Here is a 6,934-nt window from a genome sequence, read left to right as displayed (position 1 = left end):
CCTCCACCACTGCCTGGCAAGTTCGGCGAGGGCAGTAAGGTGCTCCCGCATGCCAGGAAGCCGCAGACTGACAGCGCCGGTAAGGGCGGCCAGGTACCGCAGCCAGCTGGCAGAGAGCTACAGGCCGACGGCCCTGGCAAGGACAATCAGGCGCCACAGCCGTCCTGCAGGAGAACGCCGACCGAGAGCACCGGCCCGCAGCTGATCACGGGCCACGGCTAACAGGTGGCTTGAGTCGGACACGAGCGCCAGCGACCCGCTCTGCATTGGTCTGTCCAACTACGGCAACTCGTGCTATCAAAACGCCACGCTGCAATATCTGCTGGGCCTGACCCCGTTCCTGAGCGACATGATGTCGCTGACTTCCGACCTGAGCTCAGGCGAGGACGGCCTTTGCCGCACACTGCGTGGTGTTGCCGAGTTGATGGTGCTCCAACAGAAAGGGCTTGGCAAGTCTGTCTCAAGCCACCTGAACGACGACCTAAGCGACGTTTTCGCTTACATCGACCCGTCGTTCCGAGGCTACGAAATGCAGGGCGCCAATGAGTTCCAGCTGCGCCTGCTGGACACTATAAAAGACGAAAGTTTTGTTCACTGGCCGGCAGACAACCCTGTCTGCGACAACTTTCAATACCAAATTGAAATGCGTTAAGTGCGATGAAATTACGCTTAAGAACCACGAGAACATTGGCTGGCTTGTCAGCGTACCGCAACACCTGAGTCCAGGGGAGTCAACGCTGCAAAACGCGTTACATCTGAGCATGCGGTCCGACCGCTGCGAACTGCTATGCCAAGTCACAACGAAGATCACCAACCTGCCCAGGACGCTGGTCCTGCAGCTGAAGCGGTACGTCTTCGTTGGACAGGCACCTCAGAAGATTCAGGCAACGTCGACATCCCAATGTTCCTGGCACTGGACAAGTAATTACATCAAGAGCGAAGTTACGCCGCCGCCAGAATGGAAGCGCAGCAAGCCTTTCCGACGTGAATCGTGTTCTGAAGTTTTCTTTACAACGTTTCTTATGTGTACAAAAACGCCTTCCCGACGGAGGAGGCTGCCCTCAGCGGAGGCTGCTGCCAAGCCACCACCAACGCAAGCGGAGTGAGTGACGCCCGACGCCGCCCTCCCTACGTTGATGCAGCAACGGACCGACGAGAACGACAACAATGAGCTGCAGGAAGCCAGAATGCGTTCGCTGGAGAAGGACCTGCCAGCAGATTCCTCCGAACTGGCGCACCCATGCAAGCTCTCGAGGGAGGACCATTCACTCTGCTCAGCTGGCCCGGCCAGCGACTACACGTACCGGTTCGGGGGCATCGTGAGCCATTTACGGCAGTGGTACACACTCAGGGCATTATGTATCCGATATGTCCAGTGTGGGCCGTGGTAGATGGTACCACTGTAAATGTTGTACCACTGTCGATGTGCTAAGTTTTTAATGGGTTTGCTGAAACGTTAGTACGAAGTAACTGGACGGGCATTGACTCGCCTGCCCGTCCAGTTACTTCGTACTGTCGATGTAGTAAAGTTCACAAATTCAAATCCTATGTTTTGTCTCAAATGCACCGCGCCTGAGTCAGCTGTTGGTCTAGCTGGACTGCTGAATCAGCACTACCTATTTGCATTAGCACTACATATAAAGTCTGGCGAGGTTGAACAAGTAAAATGGTTGAAACTGGTATGCACAATCAAGCACTTACATAGGGGGATGCATATCATTAGAATCAGCAGAGCCTGAGGAATCAGCAATAGCAAAAACAAGTCGATCTCAAGCATTTTTTTTTTCAAACCCTGATAATCCCTTGAGAAGGAACGTCTGAAAATGTTACTTCCTAAATGATGAATACAATATTCCGCCTTTTAATCAGGTTCATTCTCATTCTTAGTCCAACAAAGTCACGACTCTTCGATCTTATCAATCACACTCATGGACGGGTAATTTATGTGGTAGAAAATGACCGGCTGGCAGTCGCTAGGCCGCTGTTTTGTCCACCGACGGAGGGGCCGGTGAGGTGCCGTGCTGGTCGGGCGGCCAGTCGCGGCGATGGTCCCTTCCGCAGCTGCGGTGGCTCTGGCGGCGCTGCTGGCGGCCGCGCCGGCTCTGTCCGCCGAGCCGGGCACGGTGGAGTTCCTTGCCGAGCGGCTAGCGACGGTGCGCCTGCCGCCAGATGCGTACCGTATGGAGGAGCTCGGAGAGTCCAACGAGACGCTGCCGGCCGACCTGGTGCTGGCCACCAAGGGCGGTGTGCTCGAGCCCTCGTGTCGGCACCTGTGTCTGAGCCGGCCCGACTGTCTGGGTACCGCGTACCGTCCCAGCGATCAGCAGTGTCTGCTGTCTGTCCGCCGGCCGGCGCCGGACCGCCTTGAGCCCGCTGCTGAGCCGTGGGTGCTGGCGGCGCGCCGCGGCCTGGCTTTCCTGGACGAGCCGTGCCAGCGGACGACCGACTGCAGTCTGGTCGTGCCTGGCTCCTTCTGCAGCGCCGGCCTGTGCGCCTGTCTGGAGGCGTTCAACCGGACGGAGGCGGGCGGCTGCCGGCCCCTCGGGAAACTGGTACCCGCAGACGGAGTCCGGCCGGCCGATGACGCGCTGTTCAGAGAGGAGGCGGCGGCCGAGCTGGCCGACTGTTCCGCCGCCTGCCAGGGGGATGCGCTGTGTCTGGCCGTGGAGTTCTCTGCCGTCAGCTCGACCTGTCGCCTGTACTCGGCCGGCATCACCGACGACCTCGGCGCCGACCCGTCGGGCGAGTGGCGGACGCTGGTGCGCCGGCTGCCGACGGCCACCGGCCCGCCGCCGGCCGACTTTGTACAGCTCGGAGGTCAGTGGTGGTTCAGCAAACACCCGGCAGCTGAGTACCGGCCGGCGACGCGCGACTGCGCCAACCTCGGCGGCATCCTCTACCACGGACGCGAGGACGGCACGCGTGAGGCGCTCGCTGCCGCTCAGATGCTCGACGAGAGGATCTTCCTGGGCCTGGACGACACTGGCATCGAAGGAGAGTTCGTGTACTCAGACGGCGAGCCTTTGGATAACCTGACCACCTGGCACCCCGACGAGCCCAACAACGCCGGAGGAAACGAGGACTGCGCTGTGCTACGCACTGGCGGCCTGTTGAACGACATTGGCTGTGGCCAAAGCATACCGTACGTGTGTATGTGGCAGCCGGGGGTCCTGCGGAGCGCCGCCCGCGGCCGGCCCGTGTGGGCCTCCTGGGGCACGACCACCGTTGCGCGGGCCGTCGATGGCGACATGGACACCTGGTCGGGGCCGACGCTGCCAGACGAGGTGGACTCGTTGGAGGAGCAGCGGCAGCATCTGACGGTGGACCTGGGCGCCACCCACCAGGTGACGGCCGTGCTGCTGGTGACGGGCGTGGGACGCTCGGCCGCCGACACCACCATCTACCTGAGCAGCAGCTGGGAGCGGCACGACGCGGCCGCGGCGGCCGTCTGCCGCCGGCTGCCCGGCCAGCACATGCGCCACCGGATGGCGCGTCTGTACCGCTGCCGGCGCCCCGTGCAGGGCCGCTACCTGCACCTGGTCACCGACCGACTGCGTGTCTCCTGGACGGAGGTGGCCGTCATCGGCGCGCAGCTCGACGGCGACCAGCAACAACAGCCGGAACAGATGTAGCTCAGGCTGACAACAGCGGAGGCGTGACTGGCGAGCTGACCGGCCGACCGGCCGGCAGGGCTTAAACTCGGGTGGCCACATGACAGAAAAAATAGGTAGAAAAATAGAATAGTTATATTATACCCCACCTTCCCCTACTTAGGTAAGGAAACCACAGAAACAAGTAAGTGACGCTGTTAGGTCCATTAGCCTCGCACCGGACGTACTGTCGAGTCATCGTTCCGTCACTAACAATGGACCTGGGCGCCACGCACCAGGTGACGGCCGTGCTGCTGGTGACGGGTGTGTGTTAAGGGGGGGGGGGGGAGAGTATCTTTTGTCGCATGGCGATGCTGAATAAACAGCAATAATGATAATGATAATAATATACGACAGCGAGCTGTCATCGTGACCTTCATCCAATGGCATAATTCCCCAGCATCGCACATGTCATTGACTTGTTCCAGGAAAGCATGATTCTGAAATGGACTAACTTCACACAGCTTTTAGCATAGCGTCGCTGGCATACATATTTTTTTCGACCAATTTGTTCTAAGCTAAAAACTTAGAACAAACGCAATATCAACTACATTATTACTCCCAAACCGAAGTCGATGTAATATTTTGGCAATCCTGACTCCGACTCTAGCGGACTCCCTCAGTCCCCCTCCCTTCGCCCAATCCCGCAGCCGGCCGGACAGTCAGCAGTGACGGTCAGCAGCTCACCTCGAGGTGCGTGCGAACGTCCGACTCGGGAGTGACCTTCAGGTGTTTCTCGTCGCCGTAGCAGTCCATGAAGCAGTCCATCAGGTTCATCAGCGAGTGAACCAGGTTGATGTCGGTGGTGGGGGACATCTCCTGTGACACCGGCAGAGGAACTCGGTCAGTTGTGAGGGGGATCGGGTGGGGGCAATCCAAGTTACTGTACCGATGGGGTGCCCTGCATCGCTTTTCAGCTCTGGATTTGTATGCTTTAAATAGTTGCATTGTGAATTTGCAGTTTAACCCTATTCCTGGCGGGCTCCGCCGGGACAAGAAACTGGCGGGGGGGGGGGCCGATTGGCCCCCCTCCCTTCAGATCTCAAAAACTACACATCGCAGCGACAAACGGCAAACGGCGTTTGATAGGTCGTTTAAAGATCTACAACTTTTACATAAAACATTTTCAGGTCAGGCCAATATTGAGGTCACCAGAGGTCATCAACGATAAAATGTTTTGGAATTAGTTACCTATATAACTTTTAAACTAAGAAACATAGAGACATAAAACCAATACATTTTTTGTTGCTCTCGCCGAGGCGATGCGAAATAAGTATGTGATGACCTTCACAGGTCAATTTGAAATTTGACCTGAGGTCAAGGTCAGGTCATTCATCAATGAGGTTGTGGGGTATGGTCATGCTGCATACCAAACGATGCGCTTTGACCAGGCGAGCAGTTTGGTACCACTTACAAGTCTTTAGCACCATCATGTCGTGATTTATTGACAGAAAAACGATTTATGACGTCACATGACCTCAGATGACCTTTGCCGGTGCCCCTGTCAATTAGCGGCACCAGGATCAGCACCGATGAGATAATCTTCCATAATACTGAAAGAATTGGGTGGTTTTGACTCGTTTACACGAAGCAGGAGGCGTTTCAATATTTTCCCATAGGCTTGCAATGTAAAGGTCACGAGTCTGGCCTGACCTCAGGTCACAGATATGAAAATTCTGAGATAAATAAATTGCACATACTGGTACCCTAACTAAAACCTGAAGAGAAGAAATTGATCGGTCAAAAACTCTAGCTCTGGCGTGATTGCAAACTTTTCTGAGGTGGGGTCACCAAACCGCCTCTGGTGACCTGACCTGACCTGACCCGGCAACTTTTTTTTTGTCAAAATGTGCGCAATGAATGTTTAGAAAAAGTCACCGAGTATGAGCTTTCAGTCTTGCGGCGTTTGGCAATGGCACAAGAAAAACCTGAAGGGGGGGGGGGCCTTAAAGGCCCCCTAACCCTATTCCCGCCAGGAATAGGGTTAAACTGTGAATTGAAAGGCAATCACGTTGTTGTTGTTTCAAATACGCACCCAATCGTTAGATTGCTACATATCTCATGCCGTCAATATGGTTTACTCAGAGCTTCAACGCTAAATATTGTTTTGACGGACGTCTGTGCGAAACAAGAAACGAATAGCCGGTGTGTACTGAAGTGGAATCGATGTTGCCCATTATGTCGATTTAGCTTAAAGGAAAACAAAGATGTTAGAAAAGCGATATGACGGCATAAACTTAGAAAACCTTAACGACAAACAAACGATCGGCTTGATTATGTCGTGCCGACCAGTCGAAAATGATACAACGCCAGCCTGAAGAATCGACCAATACGGAAGAAGAACGAAAACCAGACGTGTTTGCGTTGGACGAACAGAATATGTACAGTACATCACAGCAGCAGGTGCAGTTAAAATGCTTGAAAACAGGCGTGCAATGAACAGTGTAGTGATCAGGCGCTAAATAAAAAGTGCACTGAACAGGCCGGTATTAACCCTATTAGTGGCAGGCTCCTGGCTACCCCTATTAGTGGCAGGGGGGGGGGCTGTTTACGACCCCCCCCCCCCCTGATATCTCGAGATCTAACGGGCCGATTTTCAAAATTCAAACGGCATTCGATTTCGCTCAAAGTGATCTATATTTCTAAAAAATAAAAATTAAAAAATGTCAATAGGGGGTAGAGGGGGGTGGGGAAACGGGCAAATTGCAGATACATTTTAGACTGTTTATCACGGCCAGGTTTCCGAACCAATCTTAACGCAACTTTTGCCGATCGATAGAGAATGAACCAGGAATTCACATGGATCCTAAAAATATGCATTTTCAAAAATCATAGGCGGATACAGATCATTGAGATTGGGGGTACACAAAAAGTATAGTAAATAAGGTTTTTGTTGGTACTGTTTCTAAAAAGGGTGGTAATGGTCTTGTTATGTTACAATTTTCTTATGAGAGAACGACTACAATTGTATTGGTCATGCATAGGCGGTGTCAGGGCACCTATGTTGGGAGGTAAAACATAGCCCCCCTTTTTGGACGCCTGGATCCGCCTATTATAGCAAAAACGTGTCAAAAGAGGATGCACAATAACTGTATATGTTATCACATGATACCTTTCATTCACTGTTCGTAAAACTGGTGCAGCATCGTGATCTTCGCCCAAATGACTCGCTTCACGAATAGGACCCCCCAATTCCCAGTGCTCTGGAGCCGCCCCTGGTAAAGTTATGAACTTGAAATTTTCAGGGAATGTGCCCAATTTAGTTTTAGGAAAAGTCAGAAAAT

The sequence above is a fragment of the Amphibalanus amphitrite genome, unplaced genomic scaffold, assembly GCF_019059575.1.
Source record: "Amphibalanus amphitrite isolate SeventyFive unplaced genomic scaffold, NRLGWU_Aamphi_draft 000881F_arrow, whole genome shotgun sequence".
Taxonomy (NCBI): domain Eukaryota; kingdom Metazoa; phylum Arthropoda; class Thecostraca; order Balanomorpha; family Balanidae; genus Amphibalanus; species Amphibalanus amphitrite.
The sequence above is the reverse complement of the archived record's forward strand: the minus strand, read 5'-3'. Positions refer to the sequence as shown.